The sequence below is a fragment of the Aplidium turbinatum genome, chromosome 5 (assembly GCF_918807975.1).
Source record: "Aplidium turbinatum chromosome 5, kaAplTurb1.1, whole genome shotgun sequence".
Lineage (NCBI taxonomy): Eukaryota > Metazoa > Chordata > Ascidiacea > Aplousobranchia > Polyclinidae > Aplidium > Aplidium turbinatum.
The window spans coordinates 12890089-12909243 of record NC_137476.1 but is presented as its reverse complement, the minus strand read 5'-3'; the positions used below and the strand labels follow the sequence as shown (position 1 = coordinate 12909243).

The 19155-nt window shown below is 42.4% G+C and overlaps 1 protein-coding gene across 1 annotated transcript in view; it reads right to left on the bottom strand.

The window, feature by feature from the left end:
* Positions 1–609, bottom strand: part of LOC145769934 (actin-related protein 2/3 complex subunit 1A-like) — a 53350-nt gene extending 52741 nt beyond the window's left edge. The window contains exon 1 of the mRNA XM_082581484.1: positions 459–609. The gene's annotated coding sequence lies outside the window, so the exon portion shown is untranslated. The remainder of the gene's footprint in view (positions 1–458) is intronic.
* Positions 610–19155: the final 18546 nt, after the last annotated feature.

Sequence of the window (19155 nt, the reverse complement as noted above, 5' to 3'; positions counted from 1 at the left end):
ATTTTAAAACATGTCTAAATTTGTCTGTATACTTAATGAATGGATTAATTATCCAAAAACAATAGAAATGAATACCAACATGCCCTACCTAGCACAAAAGATTAAGATTTTATGAAGATTTCAAAATTCCGGTAACCTGCAAATGTTCCGGGGCCGACAGCAGGGTCTAAACATTGACGAAAAAAATTTTTCTTTTGCATGCCTTCATTTTTCAGGCATACACAGATATTTAGATATCCCCCCAATTGAAATTAAAAATTTGCCCCAAAAGGGCGCAGCTTAGCGCTCCGGCTGAAATCCAGCCCTGGTTTTACTTAATATTAGATAGGATTTGGTTTGGGATTTCAGATTGTGATACCGTAAAACAATTGATACGTTTAAGTATAATAGTATGCGCTGAATCGATTTCGTCTGTATAATAAGTTTAATAAGCAAGGATAAATAAATTGATTATGTACCTTGAATAATGGAGATTCTTTTCTGTGCTCAAATAACTTGCAATGAATTTGTATGTTTAACTGATTGTAAAAATATCCGTGGACTCTGGTCAGTCAACACGAATATGCTGTATTTAAAACAACAAATAAAGTCTCTAACCTAATAATTTGAATAGACTGGTAAAGATTATAATAATGTCGAGTTTTAAACTGATGATCCGTTAGGTGAAACAAATTGTAAAGGCTTCAGATAGTAATAGCTATATTTGATAATGATATATATATATATATATACGTACAAAATGATATAGGCTATATATATAGGCTACTTTACATCACAAACAGCTTAAAATGGGTGCAACCTAGTTCGTACCCTGAGCAGTTTGTGCCCTCAATTCGTACCCTGAAAAGATCAAGAAAAAAAATTAAGAAAAGCCGAAGTCGCTGATCGCAGTTACCGCAACCATTTTAAAATTTCCCCCGTGAAAAGATCGATAGAAAAAATAGAACAAAGCCGAAGTCGCTGATCGGAGTTTCCGTTTTCTGCAAACATTTTAAAATTTCCGGTAATGATCCTAAGAGTTTGCCGCAGTCGCTGATCGGAGTTTCAGCAAACATTTTAAAGGGGTTAGGGTTAGGAAAAGATCGAAAAGAAAAAATTAAAAATAGCCGAAGTCGCTGATCGGAGTTTCCGCAAACAAACAAACTGAATAGATCGAGAGAAAAAATAGAACAAAGCAAAAGTTGCTGATCGCAGTTTCCGTTTTTCCGCAGTTTCCGTAAACATTTTAAAATTTCTGGTGATCCTAAAAGTTTGCCGAAGTCGCTGATCGCAGTTTCCGCAAACATTTTAAAAGGGATCAGGGGTTAGGAAGCAATCGAGAGAAAAAAATTAAAAAAAGCCGAAGTAGCTGATTGGAGTTTCCGCAAACAAACAAACTGAAAAGATTGAGAGAAAAAAATAGAACCGTTTTTCCACAGTTTCCGCAAACATTTTAAAATTTCCAGTAATGATCCTAAGAATTTTTGTTTGCAAAAACTGCGATCAGCGACTTCGGCTTTTTTTAATTTTTTCTCTCGATATTTTCCTGGTACGAACTGAGGGTACGAACTAGGGTGCATCCGCTCAAAACAAGCCAATGCTGTAAAAGAAAAGTTTTTATTTCAACTTCATACATACTTAACAAGACCAGTTACCGTATCATGGTTTAAGCTAACAATGATAACATGTGTTACACAATCAACTGTACCCAAAAAAGTGAGCAGCTTTTGTTGAGTATTTTATTGGGAATAACACCAAATTCATTGAAATTTTACACAATAACAATCTTGGGTATTATTAATGCTTTTACAAAGTACCTGCGAGTTCAGTTGCAAATTATGTGAATATTGTCAAATTCAAAACAATCTATCAAAAATGCAGTACCGTATACCGTATATCATAGTAAGATTCATGGTTGGCGACGATATCGTCCCCTCATACATCGGAGGCGTAATCATTTACGCCGACAGAAAAAGCTTTATATATGGTAGTTTCAACTAGATAAAGTGTGCTAAAATCGATTTCATGTTTGAAGTCACAAAAAATCTAACGAACGTTTGGATAACTTGTGAAATGAGAATGAACATTCAACCTCGCATTCGCTTTTTCACTACCACGCGTTTTGACTTTGAAGTTGCTCCTCACGCTCGGGAAGAGCAGTGTGTGACTGTGAGCGTGCGTGCCTTGCGCATCTCAGTAGTAATTCACATTCCAGAGAAAGCCATGCGATCAGTCGCTGTTTTGCGTGCAAGAGCAACGTAGGCTGTCTTTCGCTTTCCGCAAGTCCGTTTAAATGATCTAAATCTCTTTCGTAAAGTATTTTATCTTTGAAACACCACAGGGCCGGTTACCGAGATTGACAGAGTTGTCAGGGAATTATTCCATTCACTAGGTGCCATTGAACGGAGAGTAGTCCTGAAATGCGTTGCTCAAGCGCACACCCCGAGAGTCAACTTGCGCCACCTGATTTTGAACTGGGAGCGTAACCACTGAGCTAACGGGCGGTATCCGGTATATCACTTCTGCCTTTTTCTTGACCTCTTCTACATGTCACGCCAGTCAAATATACGACAAACAGAACGGGGTTGGGAAGTGCTTTAACAATTAACATATTATTTGCATGGGAAAAAGCATCACATCTGGAGGAGTGGCCGTGAACTGTGAATCAAGAAACCAGAAAGCAGCATCAAGTTGGGAAGTGATGCCAGGTTATTTTTTAAAAACAAGCAGGTGAATCTAAAAAGCAGCCCAAAACAAGCAAATCAACACAAAGACAAGCCCAATAATTTGCAATCAATATGAAGCAAGCAATTTGACGGTTCAAAACTTATATAGAACTTTTGAAGTCTATATATGATGTTTATTTCAAGAAAGACACTTCTTCCACGCAATAATTATCCTGAAAAAAAGATGCTACCATTCAACGATACTGGGGTTTACTTTAAGAATGACTCTTATTCCAGTAATTATCTTAAAAAGAAAAGATGTAATGTTGACTCCAAAAGAAAAAATAATTGTACCCTAAAAATAAGTCAAAAAAAGTTAAACGGGCAGAAAACAAGTAACCCAAAACCAGTGATGTACGCGCATACAAAAAATATTGACACCGTCAGCGTAAACGCAAACGTTCGAAAAAACATACGCCGTATGCGTCAACGCAACTTTTAAAAAAAGTTGGCGGCGTCAACGTCAGCGCATACACTAGCGTAAGCTAATTTTGTTTGCTTGGTGCCAAACATTCACACAATATAAACCACTCGAAATAAACAAGTTTTATTTTGAATTTCCACAAAGAAACACAAGCATCTGAAAGTGTTCATCTGACATTTTGCTGTGTTTTGGTTCCAATATGTCTTTGCCCATTGAAAACATTTTTTCAACTGCAGCACTGGAAGGTATTGGCGTGTTGTAGTGAAAAAAATACATTAAAAAGTATGCGTTAACGATATGCGCTAAAAAACCGCGAAAAATTTACGGCGTAGCCTCAAGCGCAAACTATCCAAAAAAAATGTGGCCGCAAGCGTTAGCGCAAACAAAAAGTCTACGCCGCAAGTATGTGGCGTAGAATTTGCGGCGTATACGTACATCTCTGCCCAAAACAAAGAATACAAGAATATGCAAACTAGAATAAAAACAAACCCACACTTGCACAAAAATTGCAAGATTGGCAACACTAAAGTTGGCCCACAAGGAAGTGATGCATTCATTCATCCATGACGACATAATTTATTTATTTGCATTAGATTCAAAATGGTCCATTTTACAATCAAACATAAAAAGTAGAAACAAAGCAAATACTCAACTCCGAAGAGTTGAGTTGTAATGTACCAAATACAAAGATTGATAGTAACAGTCTGTTCGCATTAATTCATAAATCTATTTGTCCGCCCCGGTAGATCAGTGGTTACCAGCAAGGGCGCGGGAAGTAGGGGTGCTCAAAGGGCTGCAGCCCCCCTAGAGCTAATTCAGCCCCCCTGGAATTTTCGATAATTGCTTTAGCCCTCCCTAGAAAATTCTGACAATTTAAGGTACATAGGCTAACGTTGTAAAGGAGGTGAGGCTTGTTGCCGATGCCCACTTCGTTTAAACAGTTGCAGTTGTAATTCGTGAATCGTCTAAACTTAAATATTTATTCATGCCGCTTTTTGGTTTCGATGAAGTTGCCTGCAATTTGCTGGGTTTGTGTCCTACTCGTTGGTGCGTTCGTGCTTCTGCCCTCGCTCGTGTTGTTAAGTGCTACCCTACCCTGTTGCAATGTCTGACAGACATGACAGAAGATAGTGCAATGAGAGGAGACGCACGTACAAAGATATTCGGCTTGGTAAAACAAGCACACACGATGCGACCTTATTTTGCGATCACCTGCAGCGGTAAAGTTTTTCAGCCTGCACAAGCTGTCGCAAGATAGCTCCAAAACAAGAAGATCTTTGCTTCTACTGCTTTAGAATCCATCACCATTCTTCACAAACGGATCAAAAATCTCAGAAAATATGAATCCGTTTACAAGTCTATGGAAGCAGCGAACGTCTTTACGTCGGAATGAGCAAAACTCCAGTAAGATTTCAAAACACAGAGGAATCGGATGCTTTGTCGTCTGCGGAGAAGGAGCGTGGAAACGACAATCCTACACTAAAGCCCTTAATTTGGTTCAAGCTGAGCTTGATCGAAGATTCAACCAGGCGGATCTGCTTACAGCAACCAACAGAGAGAAGGCCCTTCTGAGCTGTGCAAACGGTGACGAAAGGTCTGATACTGAGATCAGTTACACAGATACACATTGTGTGCTCAGTATTTATAGATCTCAAAAAAGCATTTGATACAGTTAATCACGAAATCTTAATCGACAAGTTGAATCATTATGGCGTAAGGGGAAACGTTAAAAACCTTATTCATTCCTATCTAAACAATAGGCAGCAATATGTACATGGCGGGGAAATCAACTCTTCTCGCTCAAATATTACTATTGGAGTTCCTCAGGGCAGTGTACTTGGCCCCTTTTTATTTTCAGTTTACATAAACGATCTTCCCGATGCAACTAATTTGAAAACTCTACTCTATGCTGATGACACAGTTCTCTATTTGGCTCAAAAAACTACCAGAAACCTCCAGCCGATAATGAATAAAGAATTATGTAAACTCTACACTTGGCTTGATAACAATCAGTTGACACTCAACTTGAGTAAAACTAACTACATACTCTTTAACAATAAAAAGACTACACTCTCCGATATGCAAATAAAATTAAATGATACAATCATAGCTGTATGGTCACAGCGGTAAACCATAATCTCTTCGTGGGAAAATTGTAACGTAAGATTCCCAAATCCGTTCGTCTGCATGCAATGACCCAAAAATAAACACACTTTCGAAACGTCTATTCAAAAGTGTATTCCAGTAAAATTAGCCCGAGGCTATCGAAATGACTGGTGCAACGCCGTACACCTAAAAACTGTCACTACAATACAAATTACTTGGATAAAAGACGGAACCTTTGTCCAGCTAGCAAGCACTAAGCCAACAGTTAAATGTGCGGCCAACTTTCAAACAATCATTTTACGAATGACCAGAATAGATAGCAATATCTCAAATTCACGTATGCAGTACTGTGACGCAATAATGAAAGACAATTATGAAGTCATTCCAACAGGTGTTTAAAGCTGATGTAATATTTCCTGTTTAAACAGGCCCAAACAGGCCCAAACAGGTTTGACACAATTCTTATGAACGCTGGTGCAATTTTGGCACATGCTTTAGGAATTTCCATGACGTAATATTCAGTAGACTTGAACGGTTTTTATATGACGTTTTATTTGGTGAAAATTGTCGGGAACATAGCGGCCCCTAGTTATGACAGTCTGACATGGCTGTCTGACAACTAAAAAGAAATGACGACAATTGTGAGCCAATGAATAAAAACACACGATACACAAATTGTTTGAATCACTCACGTTTAAGTTAATACGTAAATACAAAGGGCATGCAAAGAATGAACAACAATACGGAATAATACACGACGATACATGAAATTGGTACCATAGGTACACGCTAAAATGACGCTATATACAATAGTTGCGATAATAACCGACTGTTCCGGGCTCAGACAAGGGTCGGCCACCGCAGACAAAACCAGGCTCAAACCCTAACACTTAGGTGTTCTTTACGGGGGCGAGGCACGAAATATCCGTCAACACGTAGTCTACTTTTACTTTCCCCGTACTCTCATCATAGTTGCAGACGGCAACTTTGGCTCTACGAACCACAGGCTTCCCTTTCCTAATTTGTGGAACTACCTCATGCACCCTCCCAAGTTGATACTTCCCACGTTTACCAATGTCTTGGAGAGAACCTACCACTACAAGTTGACCAGGCTCCAAATTCTCGGCCATTTTTAGCCATTTTTTCCGGCCCTGAAGACCTGGCAAGTAAAAATCGATCCATTTACTCCAAAACTGCTGAGAAAGTGACAAATTGAACCGATAATCCCTTCTTAATTGGTCACGATCATGTGGTTGCCCAACAGCACAGTATGGGTCTAAGTATGGGGTCAAAAGTGAGGCAGGGGTGATGACAGTAAAATCCCTAGGGTCGTCACTCAAAGGTACCAAAGGGCGTTCGTTCACGATCCGAACGGCACTACTGGTGTACGTAAGCAGTTCAATAAAACTGGGCTTACGTAATGAAGAGTCCAAAATGTGAAAGAAGTATTTGGTCATATCAGCCACGAAACCAAATCTTTCAAGCCGAAATCTAGCCAAGACATCTGCCAGAGGGTTTAACAAGTCAGACAAGTCAAGACAAGAAGACATTAAATCATTAACACAAGTTCCTCGAAATTCAGACTTGCCATCGTAAACAATGCGCTTTTTTAATTGTGACGTAACAAAGTATGGTAAATACCATTCAAATCCCTTGACATTTCCTGCTTCACCAGCACGCTCAATATAGCCATTAGATTTAAGATCTTTCATGGTGTCAGTAAGGAAATCACGAAGTTCAGGTTGTTTTAAAGCTTTCTTTCTTAAAGCAGCAACTCTATCTGACGCCAACACAAATTTGTTAGGTAGACCAATATCTTCCTTCAACGGAACAGGTATCTCAAATCGACCATCTTTCAACTCAATATGCGGTTCGACAAGTTCTCTAGCCAAATTATCATTGCGAGACAATTCACAGGTTTCATTTTGCAAAGTCAAATCCTGAATGACTTTATTCAGGTCTGCTATTTCCATATCACGAGACTGAATTTTACGCTGAAAGCCAGAGATGACATCCGACTCTGAAGACGTCTGCACTCTGCACACTTTAGCAACGCTTTCAACTAAGGGTGACTTACCACCACAAGCCAACCAACCGAGAGGAGTGAGTAAAGCATGCGGTTCACTGCGATTTTCACCAACACGTTCTTCTTTTGCCCACATCAAATAAGCGTTGTCATTGCCAATCAGTACATCTACAGTACTACAATCATTCAAATGAAACATATTCACGTCATGAAAATGACGGAAACCACTTAAATCTTGTTTATGGGGTAAAGTTTTAACATCGTCAGCCCAAGCTGGGTTAACCACCGAAGTTATATCACAAAACAGTTCATCAGTCTCTAACGACTGGATGTTGAGTTTAACAAGGTCAGCACAAGTAGGTTTCTGACCAGCCAGAGTATCTATTTTAAACGACGCTTTATCATACGGTTTAAGACCAAGTTCGCACACCAAGTCACTCGAAACAAAGGTCAACTGCGAACCAGGATCATGCTGACAATACACCAACTTCGATTTGCCAGTCATTGGATTCAAAACACGAGCAGCAGTAACGCGGTTAAAGGCTGCTTTAACATTTCCAATCTTAACATTACGCACAGGAACTCTGGCACCAGCCTCATCTTTACCGACCAAATCCAGAGAATCACGTGACGTCACATAAAAATCATGCAGAAGAAAATAGTGTTTCCTATCGTTGGTAGGTCCACACTTACGACAGTTGTTTGCATGATTACAGTCTCTAACCATATGCTGGCGCAAACAATTCAAGCATTTGCCAGCTGTCACAATGACATCTCTCCGATCTTTAGGTGTCAAGCGCAAAAATTCTTTACAATTAGACAAAAAATGATATTCAACTTGACCACGTGACGAACAACAAAAACATGCCGGTATGTCACTACGTCTGGCCACACCGCCGCGCGGTGCGCCAACAGCAGTCGAGTACTGCGAACTCCCTGAAATCACATTATCATGGGGTTTTACCGACGTCTGCCTAACCGGACATGAAAGCAATTTTCCTTTGCCAAACTTTTTAAAATGCTGCGACTCACCAGAATCGCCCATTAGCATGATGCTAAAATCAGTCGACTTGCGCGTTTCCTCCCGTACTACAAAATCAAACAAACTCTGAAAAGTAGGTTCCTCAGTGCTACCATACTGATCACCTAAAAAGTCAAGATAACGCTGCTTAGCGTCAAACGGGAGTCGTTTAGCCAAATCCAAAACAAAACGTCCTTCTAATTTATCACGCTGACCATAAGCTTTCGCGTAAAGCAAACACTGCGACAATTCATCTTTAAACTCTTTCAAATCACTGGAAGAGATAGAAGTCAATTTGCTACCATAGCGATACTTTCTAATTTCTGGTTCTGCGAAAAGACCTCCACGAACTCCAAAACGTTGGGACAAGCGAGCTAACGACATTTCTATCCTGTCTTCCTCTGACAAGCCAGGAGTGTCGGAAACCAAATTAGCAATCGTTTGTGCAGCTGTTCTAACACAAGCTGCTTGCAACAAAGTCAAACGAGTTCCCTTAAGGGGCGAAGCTGCCATCAAGGCCATAACACGATTTTTAAAGAAGACAAATGGCATATTATTACCATCGTAACCAATCAAGGCCGCCTTATCGAAGAACGTCCTACTATTTTGGTATTCAAAAAAGCAATCCTGCTGTTGAGAACTCGATTTAGCGGGAGAAGACAAGCTATATCCCTTAAGGGGCTGAGTGGGCTCAGTCACATGCACAGCCCGATCACGATCCTCACACACGTTAAAATCAGGAGACGCGATACGCCTCTCACAACCACCCAAATTACGTGTAGCTGGGCGATCAAAAACTAGCGGCGCTGAAAACTGTGAAGGGGGCAAAGCATTACTGCTAATGGCGGCCCCGTGACCTGTACGCTCTGGGGGAGGAGTTCGGTTGTAATTTGCAGACCTTGGCTCTACAGCCTTCGGAAGACCCTTAGCCGCGGCCCCGAGACCTCCTGAAACAGCTGGAAAACATGTGGATTGTACAGGTCCACTTTCGGATTGAACAGGCGTCTGGAAAAGGTTAGGTAAATTAAACTGTGACTGATGTTCACTTCTGGAATGCCTAGAAGAGCCCTTCCTAGAGCTACGCCGGGAGCCCAACTCAGAACGATATTCAGCTAAAACTACCTCTTTACGTTGTTCGGCCCTCAACTGAGCGTCTTTGAGTGCGAACTCAGCAGCTCTAGCTTCGGCTCTCGCGGCGGCCTCAGCAGCTCTCGCTTCGGCCTCAGCTCTCGCGGCAGCCTCTGCTCGTGCGGCCTCAGCAGCTCTCGCGTCGGCCTCAGCTCTCGCGGCAGCCTCAGCTCGTATGGCTTCAGCTCTTGCGATGGCCTCAGCAGCTCTCGCTTCGGCCTCAGCTTGGATCTGGAGCTCCTCTCGTCTTAACTGTAGGTTAATTTGTGCAACTATCCGTGACGAGCTCTCAGACATCCTAGTGCTTACATTTGAGGCGCTATCCTCAGGATGTATGTCAGCATCCAACCTATCTGAGAACTCACTTTCTTTTTGTTCGAAGTTATTTTTTAACGAGTTAAATTCGGGATCTACCCTATCACGAAGTTCTGCCAAGATTGCAGAGTTAACAATTTTACTCAAAAGAGCATGGAAATGCCGTAATTCCTCTTCTAAAGTAGATAACTTAGATCTAAAAATTAACAGTTCCTGCTTATCAGCAAACCACCCACAATGAATTCCATTCCACTATCTCTTCCCAAACCTTGACTCGACCCCGAAGCGACACCATGGCATGCAACCAAGCCATGCATGACCCCGGACTCCCACAGACTACCCCAGGGATGTCCATCACACCCAACACTCAACGATCCATCCAAGACCCTGTTGAACCGGTCAGGGAAAGTAAGACGAAGAGCTCCAGGCGGGCTCTTTGCAGTTTAGTGAACCTTACTTTAGCGGGTGGCATAAATTTTGACCAGTTCTGCATTGAATTGGAAGAGTGGACCGCTGGCACTTCGCCGCCCAAGAGGACACGTCCTCGCAAACCACGCTTCAATCGTGGCGCCCGGGCTCGCGCGGCTCGCCGTCGTTCGAACGGGGGTTCTCCTCGGTCGGACGGCGGGGGTTCGCGCGGGAACGGAGCTCGATATCGTAGGGGAGTGGAGTTGCGAGCCGCCTTCTCGCGGGATGCGAAGGGAACGGTCCGTCGGATCGTTGAAGGAAAAAACTGCGACCTTCACTGCGAAATTCCCCCTCAAGAAATTGAGGAGAGATTTCGACGTGACATGGCCGCTCCTAAAGCTGGGAGTTGCTCGCAGATGCCTGAGTGGATGAACGCCCACCGTTACGAGTATGGCAATGTAAACCTCTCCCTCATCGATGACGGTGAAGGTCCCATTACGGCCCGGGAGGTGGAGGCGGTCCTCCAGTCGCTTGATGTCGGTTCCGCCCCTGGTTCTGACGGATTGTCCTACGGTTTCTGGAAGACCCTGGACCCAAGAGGGGGACTCTTGGCCAGCCTTTTCGAGACCTGCCGGATCAACCGTCGTGTACCGGACCAGTGGAGAACCAGCAGGATCACACTCATATGCAAAGACCCTGAGGGTGATCTGCACGACGTCAGCAACTGGCGGCCCATCTCCATCTGCCGAAACATATATAAGATTTACGCCGCCGTATTGGCCCGACGCCTGCAGCGATGGGCGGTGGAGGGGAATGTTATCAGCCGAGAGCAAAAGGGATTCATGCCCACGGAAGGCGTTTACGAGCATGTGTTCATGCTCGACACCATCCTCTCGGATGCACAGTCACGTAAAAGGCCTGTGTCGGTTGCGTTTCTGGACATTCGAAACGCCTTTGGCAGTGTCCGGCACGAATGCATAGCCGAGGTCCTGCGTCATTTCGACGCCCCCACAGACCTTATTGAGTGCATCTCCGACATATACGTCGCTAACACCTGCACCGTCCGCTGTGGCAATGGTGAAACCGACCGTATCCCTGTGGGGCGGGGAGTCCGTCAGGGCTGCCCGTTGTCTGGGCTGCTATTCAATTTGGTCATCGAGGTGCTCCTCAGGGGCGTCCGTGACAAAACGGATTGCGGCTACAACCTTCCTGCTAAAGAAGACGTCAAAGTACGTTGTATGGCATATGCGGACGACATCTGTCTCGTTTCTTCCGATCGCGAGCAGATGATCTCCCTCTTATCTACTACTGATCCCTTCTCTTCCTGGTCCGGGCTACGGTTCAACCCACGCAAGTGTGGCACCTTATCCTATAGGAAGGCGTCGGCGTCTCGTCTGCGGGTAGACCCGGAACCTTTCTCCTTAGCCGGGGAGGAAATCCGAGTCATCCCCAAAGGCGAAACGTACAAATATCTTGGCGCTCGAACCGGTTACGCCTCGGATGCGTCCCTTACCCAACCTTTCATCTCCACCCTGGAGAAACACATTTCCTCTTTAATGAAATCTTTCCTTACTCCAAGCCAGAAACTTCTGGCACTTAATTCTATCATTCTTCCGTCCGCGTCATACCATCTGCGAGTGCGGCGCTTCAGACAGTATGAGCTTCTGAAGCTCGATCGACTGGTATTGCAGTGTTTGAAGGTGGCGTGGCGTCTTCCCAGGTGGGCGTGCAGCGCTTTCTTTTACTGTAAGCCTGCATTGGGGGGCTTTGGTGTGTTGAATCTGTGTCGCGAAAGCGACACGCTTTTGAAAGCCCAGGCCTTCAAGATGCTGACGTCTCCTGACGACCGTGTCTCTGCCATCGCTTTCGGGCAGCTTAGGCGTTGTGCCAGTCTGAGGTTCGGCACTCCAGATCCTACCCCGTGCCAGCTAGCCAGTTACTTGAATAAGGACCCCCCACCTGAAGGTGCCCGTTCTCGACCGTGCCCAACAGGCGAAAGCTTGTGGGGCCGCGTCCCGGCGGCTACCCGTCGTCTAAATGTACGTTGGTCCGCACGCCCGGATGGCGGTCTCGAGTTGACCGCGGGGAGATCCAAAATCACCCCTCCCCTAAGAAAAAAAGTGGTTCCGACCCTCCACCAACACAATGACTTGTGGTGGAGGAGACAGTGGGAATCCAAACCTGACCAAGGCAAGACGGTCAGTGCCCACTGTCTGTCCGGATTTTCGAATTCTTGGACTCGGCGACCGGAGCTCCTGGATCACGCGAACCGTGCATTTGCTTATAAAGCCCGCCTAAACCTACTTCCCTTGAAATCAAAACCAAGCCATGGCCACCCATATAAACCTGCCATATGTCGCGCGTGTGGGAAAGCGGAAGAGACTCTCCCTCATATATTGAATCACTGCCCTACCGTGATGCCTGTTGTCACGGAACGACACAATTCGGTATTGTGGGAGATCGTGAAGCATGTACCTGCCGAATGGCAACCCTTGCTTACCATAGATAGTACGGTTCCACAACACGTGGAAGCGGGCGGTGCTGATCTGCGCCCTGACATTGTCCTGCAACGCCCTGACGGTGTCACGGTTGTATGTGACGTCACTTGCCCGTTCGATTACGGCGCGGATTCCCTTCGAAAAGCCGCCGACAGGAAACACGACAAGTACGGCGAGTTATGTGTAAACATATTGGAAGACAGGAAGCGCCCTTGCAGGGACGTCCTGTCACTTCCGTTCGTCGTAGGCTCCCTCGGGAGCTATGCTCCGTTGAGCTCTCGGGCTTTGGCGGCCTTGGGTGTTCCTGCTCGTGGGGTAGCAGAGGTGGCTAGAAAAGTGGCCTCCCTCTCAATCGAAGGTTCCCTCCGTGTCTGGAAAGCTTGGAACGCCGGGCTCACTCGTGGAGGGGCTACGTCATAGAAAAGACGATTCCAGCGATCAGAAGCTCAATTCCCCAACAGCAGAAGCTCTGCAGTAAGCATCCGAGCGCGCAAGACAGCAAACCTCAAAACCCGCCAGTAATTGTGTGACGTCATAGTATGTTAAATCCATTGTTTCATTATCAATTTACCTGTAAACAATTGTCGTTTCATCAGCATGCTGCAGCTCAATGAAGAATACAATCATCATCAATAAAATAAAATAGCAATATATGAATTAAGTATATATTGCATATCGTGAATGGACTCATATCATCATCAATGACGTAATATCATTAACAACACTGGATCTGTATTTTCATATTTCAATATTTTAGATTATCACACACTACCTTCTCCCGATATGCTGCTCTTTCCCGCTCGGATCAACCTCGCGTTGCTTTTAACTCATCGATAATCATGATTTCCCGATCAACTCGATGCAACCTCCAAAGTTTCATCCCACTATTATATATTTTTCCTGGTAACGTAGCCTAGTCATATCTACGCTTCGATCGCTAGTCCCCCCGACCCATCTGGGCGAACCTGCCTCAACGTCTGGCCAGTGCACATCCGTGCTCGTTGGTTCAACGTCAACACTTTTTCGGTAGGTAAAGCATACAATATATTCCCACTTACCATCTTTTTTTTTACACCAATTAATTGAGCCTTTGCTCCAGATTTTAAATAATTTTCGTCTCCCACGAGTATTCAAATCGTCCTTGTAGCTAAGCTTCTCTTCCTCGTGGGAGACCCCAAAGTTTATCCGCTCTGCCTACGGGCAGACCGGGTATAGGAGTCAAACGTACCTGTGTTACGGTCACGTGATGGAGACGTGGGCGCTGCCTGGCTTTATAAAACTTCTGTCGCCCGGCCCGTCGTGAGCTGACCTTTTTGCGTTTGCAGAAAGCAAATCCCGTCTCCCTGGCCCGTTCCGCCATTCTAACTTTTGCGGACGAGTCGCACAAAAATCTCGATCCACACTTTCCTTCCACAGGTACCTAGACTCCCCAGCCTGGCCCCCGCGACCTAAGCTGGTGGATTTCCCTTCCGGGTGCATCGCCACCCCATAATCACGCCGCTCCCCGCCTCCACGGGGCGTGGCAGGCCGGTTCTTTAAAGTCTCTGACCTGGCTATGTTTATTGTGTTCTTCTCGCCGTGTCAATTATTTTGTACTCGTGCGTCGTTGACCAAAATAAAACAGTTCATCATCTTTACTGGGGGCACCTTGCTATGCATTGCGCAAAGTTCACTGCTTGCAGTTTGGCACTTTGGCATCTGTCTTCAGTTATATACCTGATATACATATGGGCAGCCTGTATTAGATTTATGGGTTACATATGGGCAGCCCATATTAGATTTGTGGGTTGAGTGTGAGCAACCCACATGAAACCCATAAATGAATATGGGGGCAATGTGATGCCCGCGGACACAATGTGTATGGGCCCCATATGGGCATCTCACATGGGGCCCGTACATCAGCCCATATGGGTCCCCATGTGGGGCCCATATAGGCTTGCTGGCTGGGATGTCTCTAATACTTTTGTGAAACTGCCCAAATCAAAACGCAAAATTTGCTATATATAGCTAATTTTATTAATTTTTACAAATGCATCGTGTTGATTTGAACAGCTGAAAACATGAAATTAGGCTATTTGATGAAACTGATTAGTCTGTTTATGCAACTGCCCAAATTAGCGTGAGGCAGTTTCCCCAAAATGAACAAATTCATTAATTTTTCCCATTTACATAACTGTATCGTTTAGATTTGGGCAACAAAAAATATGAAATTATCTGATCATAGTCTATTTATAAAACTGCCCAAATTGGCATGATGCAGTTGCCTCGGCATCAAAATTTACAAAGTCTTTAATTTTTTTCATAATATCAATAAATGCATCATCTTGATTTAGGCAACTACAAAATATGAATTTATATAAATCTGGTGAATAGCCTACTTTTATAAAACAATTCGGGTGGGGAGGTCACAGTACTTTTTTTCAACCATAAACGGACATAGCTAAGCAACACCACAACATTTAACAAAAACATGTTAAAACTGTTAAAAGTAATGTTAAGGTGTTGCTTAGCTTTGTTTATTTACTTTTATAAAAGGTTCTGCTACTATTCGGCGAGTTCCCTATTCGGCAAGAGCCTTTTTTGGCGAGTTGCCTATTCGGCGATTTTTTGAAAATCCAACGACGCCTTCTGCAAATCCGATGATTGAATATTATTCAATATTCAGACATTGAATCAATGTAAATACGTACTGTTAGGCTAATTGGGTTCTTTGAATCCTACGTCACCGTCTGTACGCAAACTTATTGCAAAGAGCGAGTTTTGCCATTACCAAAGATTCAAATATGATCTCAGCCAGGAATTAGCAACAAGAAAACATAGAGACTTGTAGCTTTATTTCCGAAACATGCCGAAGAAAACATGATTTTATCCTTTTGCTATGCCACCGGACAGCACCCTTTCACAGGAATATTCATAACCACATTTTTGTTGAAAATACTCTCAGAATGCACCAAATTCAAAGTAATTTTTCAAAATTTTCTGGGGCAGGCCCCCCAGACCCCCAACTGCTGGGTGTCGCCATAAGCGAAACACGACGTCAAACCCTTCCCTTTCAAAATTACTGGCTACGCCACTGCTGGTGATCTTGTTATGTTAGTTTTTCAGTGTTATCACGCACCGCATACATTATATTTGGGCAATTTCTATAAAAGCGTGCACATTTGGGCAAATTTACGTTCTGCCCTCCCAAAATAGTTTGGTCTCGTACGGCTATGGATACAATAATTAAAGAAGTTGACCACACGCGCTACTTAGGAATCACAATAGATAACAAACTCAACTGGAATAAACACATTGATAGCCTCTCGAAAAAACTATCCTCTTCTTCAGGCGTACTCAGCAAACTTAGAAAATTCACTACTAGAAAAGTTCTAATCAATATTTATTATAGCATTGTACACTCGCACCTACAATATGGAATTATCAACTGGGGATGCGCACCCACAAAATACTTGAATAGAATTCAGGTTAGACAAAATAAGATAATTAAAATCGTTACAGGAGCATTTGAAATGAAAACTAAATTACTGCCACTCTATCAAGAAAATAAAATACTAACTGTTAATTCTACTTATAAACTAGAAATAAGCAAATTTATGTACAAATTTTATAATAATAAACTACCGGAAAACTTCAAAACTTTCTTTACACATGTATCATCTATTCATTCGTATAACACCCGACGTTCAAGTTCCAATTCACTTTATACTAAACTGGCAAATACCCAATTATTTCAAAAAAGTTTAAAATGCATGGGAATCAAGGTATGGGACAGTTTACCTCAAAATATGAAAAAAAAACATGAACAAAGGCTTCAAATATTTCAGTAAAATGTGCAAAATACACTTCTTCAATAACACTGGTCTACACAAAATTTCAGGTTTGGGTTTTGACAACTCATTTTAGCTAATTTTGGGGTGCTGAATCCGAAAATGAACTCAGATTTTCTCTATCACATCACGTTTTTGAGATATGAAATATCCCTAATTTTTGAAAAAAAATCAATTTTTGCCCCCCTTCTGTTGTCAAAACAAGGAATTCTGATGCAATAAACACTGTTTTACCTGCAATAATCTAGCTTTAATTAGCAAACAAGCATTCTATATTATATTCACACAAATTTGCGTTGTCTTTATTAAAATTTCATGCCTTGGAATAAAAAATAGGCATGCAAAAGAGCAACCATAATAACATCAAACGCTACATTATGCTGACGAACATGTCGATAGGACAGTGACAAGGTATTATCTGAATTATAGCCTACAGTTCACACAATATGCACACAGACATTCCAATGGAGTGCAGAAATTCTGAAGACACACACAGAAATAGTAAAGTGCCAAAATAAAGGGACTTGGGCATGGCGAGTTCAGAAACAGTCAAAAAAGAGCTTTCATAAAATATGAATTCTTCACTTATAAGCTTAAAAATGCTCTTTTGAGAGACTTTCTTTTATGAGCAGCATCTGTAATTTCTCTTTTAAAACTCCAGCAATAGTTGGCCATCATATGACAATCCCACCGACCTTGATAACGTTCCTCCATAATTTTAATATCCTGGTGGAAACGTTCACCTTGTTCTTCACTAACTTTCCCAAGGTTTTCTGGAAACTCATCCGCATGGCTCTTCAAATAGTGAACTTTGATGCTCATCCTGCATCTCAAATCTTCAAAACTAAGCAGTAGCTCCCTTAAGAGATCTTTATAATTTTCTGCTTTTCTGTTTCCCAAAAAATTTCTCACAACAGCACCGAAAGCATTCCAAGCTCTAGCCTCGAATGGCAACATTGATTTCACAAAATTTTTATCCTTTAACAATTGCCTGATTTGTGGTCCATTGAAAATCCCAGCTCTTTTGTTCTCTTCACTGAGACCAGGAAAAGCATAACATATATACTTAAAACACTCTCCTTCATGATCCAAAGCTTTTACATATTGTTTCATGAGACCAAGTTTGATGTGAAGAGGAGGCAAGAGAATCTTTTTGATATCAACTAACTGATCACGTATGATATTTTTGTCTCCAGTTCTTCTCGTTTGCGATAAAATGTCACGCTTGTACCAGCTTTGAGAAGTTTCCTTTCCTGTAGCCTTGATGCCAATAACTCCGCAGATTGCTTAGGCAACTACAAATCTCTCACTAAATCATTTAATTCCATCTGATTAAACTGGGAAGGCTTGTCTGACAGATCCTCGGGTGCTGGTTGAAAAATTTCACTTTCTCCTTCACTAAACGATGCTTATGAAGAAGAAATAGCCTCTTCGTGTAGTTCTGGAAGTGATGTAAATACTGGCAGTGGCTTTTCATCACTGTGAGGAACTGGGCGCAATGCCGAATCCAGATTTGGATATTTCAAACGATGTTTACTCTTTTTGTTATACCCTTTCACACCAACAAGACAAAAATAACAATCGTCAAAATGATTTCGTTGCTCTCGCCAAATCATGGGTATTCCAAATTTCATTTGTGAACCTTTTCCTTGCGACCAACTTCTCAGACATTCAACTCAGGTCTTGCACACTTTATGATCGAAGAAGCCCAGCTTTTGTCCTGGTCCCCCAACTTGACTTTAAAGTAAGCAAGATATGCCCTTTTTACAAACGTGGTAATATTGCATTGTTGAGACTTCAACATGAAGCATCCACAAATGTAACAAAATATATCCGGATCATTACAACATTTTCTTCTTTTGCTGGAAGCAGACATAGCTTGAGATCAAATATAACCTTTCTTTGTTAGTAGTTTTCTAAGAGCAAGTTTTTCCACAGAAACACCACTGTACCAAAAACTCTAACCGACTTGAACTCAAACTTATAAAGTATGAAAATACCTTTTCCTTCTACAAACCACTTTTTACCTTGAACTCTGATGTTGGTCTGTACAATGTACATGTGCTTTATGAAACTTCTAAATAAATCTTCCTTACTAAGCAAGAATTTATTACTAAGTCAAATCTACTCCCACCAGCTGTCTTCCTACGATATTCCATCTGCACAGTGCACAGAGATAGCAGCTGACCCACAGATAACGCCTGAGAAGCCAAGACAGGGAGTTCAAGCCAGCATGGAAAAACTCAACGCTACCAATCTCTACTATGTCCTATTACGATTATCATAACAGGAATTTTTTTTATTTTAGAGGAAATCTGAACCAATTTATGAATTTAGTGTAAAAATATCTCTATGTTTGAAAGTTTATAGCTGTCAGAAAATAATTATATTTGACATTTTACTGCACTAAAAAGGGCAAAAATTAGTCAATTTCACAAAATAATGGCAACGATAGAAAGAAAACTTGATGTGATAGAGAAAATCTGAGTTCATTTTCGGATTCAGCGCCCCAAAATTAGCCAAAATCAGTTGTCAAAACCCAAACCTGAAAAAAAAAGTTGAAATTTGTAGACCAGTGTAATCAAGAGCTATAAAAACGACATTCACTACCTGACTATGTTAATTGTTATTATTGTTTGTAGTATCTGTATTTGTTTTGTTTTTTCTGTTTTTCCTTCCTTCTTCTTTTTTGTG